Source organism: Rhinichthys klamathensis, unplaced genomic scaffold, assembly GCF_029890125.1.
Source record: "Rhinichthys klamathensis goyatoka isolate OS25496 unplaced genomic scaffold, OSU_Roscu_1.1 h1tg000108l_1, whole genome shotgun sequence".
NCBI classification, from domain to species: Eukaryota; Metazoa; Chordata; class Actinopteri; order Cypriniformes; family Leuciscidae; genus Rhinichthys; species Rhinichthys klamathensis.
In genome coordinates, this window is record NW_026606646.1 from 1,732,482 (window position 1) to 1,733,787 (window position 1,306).

The following is a 1,306-nucleotide window of genomic DNA, read 5'->3' on the forward strand; positions in this document are numbered from 1 at the left end:
AGCTTACAGCACCTGGTATTCCCAGGCGGTCTCCCATCCAAGTACTAACCAGGCCCGACCCTGCTTAGCTTCCGAGATCGGACGAGATCGGGCGTGTTCAGGGTGGTATGGCCGTAAGCGAGAATCTCAGCTAATAAAGAGCTATTTAAAGAAGGGACACCGGGGCTCGGCCTGCATTCACACACGTCCCAGCAGTCTGTAGCTGCAAGACAAACAGGAACCACCAAGTGTTTTCATGCAGCCTTGAATATAAAACTGAGAGGACTCGTGTATTTAAACATTTTTTCCAGACAAATGGCCCCTATCTCTGACTCCCTTCACCCATGCATTGAAGTGGGGTGAACTGTGGTCTCCAAATAGCCAGCAGGGTTCACATATGCACAGTCACACTCATTCATTCATGGACAGTTTCATGTGATTAAAACAAGTAATCTTAACAAAACAGGAACAAATAAAACCCAATAAAATCAACCATGTAAAACCAACTAGAACCAATGGTGTTCATTTAACTTCAATGAAAGGTTTTAGTTTAATCGAATTAATGGTTTTCAGTTAACTTGTATTCACGAGTTCACACTTACATATAATTAGAGTGGATAAGATTTCATGCGTATTTGGCATGCTGTCCGGGGGAGGGCTCCGAACCCAGGGTACTCCCCTCTATGTAAGTGTTTTAGGACTGGAAGTGTGGAGAAGGGGCGGTGGAGGGATGCTGCTAAACTATCAATGGAGTGAAGTGAGATTGCTGAATCTGTATATATACACCTCTTATCATTGATTGCTGAGTGCACTCCACTCGTGTTAATTAACTGAACGTGCTCCTCCCGAACTTTGTTAATAAAACATCATTTATTTAAGTTATCCTACATTTAAGGCTTCTTGTTTAGTCTATGTCTATATCACATTGGACGAAATCCATTTGGGTTAAAACAACTATGAGTAATAATTTTATCTCTGTGACTCGAAGACAACAGGAACGACATACACTATAACATTCAAATTCAATTCAATTCAAATTGATTTGTATAGCGCTTTTCACAATACACATTGTTTCAAAGCAGCTTTACAGAAAGTGCATTTCAGAAATGTACATAGAAGAATATAGTTAGTTAATCATCATGTATTAATTTAGGGCATAACATATCGCCGGCGTTGAGTCGTCTCTTCACAGGCGTCGAGTCGTCTCTTCGCAGGTGTTGGGGGATCTGAAGTCTCCGTGAGAGGCTGGATACAAACTGGAGCTGACGAACGCTATTTACCTCGGGACTGGCGTCCCGAGATAACAGCAGAAAAGCAGCCAGTAAAT

The 1,306-nt window shown here is 42.1% G+C and overlaps 1 non-coding gene across 1 annotated transcript; it reads right to left on the minus strand.

The window, feature by feature from the left end:
- On the minus strand, nt 1-119 carry LOC130087390 (5S ribosomal RNA). Its single transcript, XR_008807360.1, has one exon. It is a non-coding gene; the product is annotated as a 5S ribosomal RNA (ribosomal RNA).
- Between the last annotated feature and the right edge of the window lie 1,187 nt (nt 120-1,306).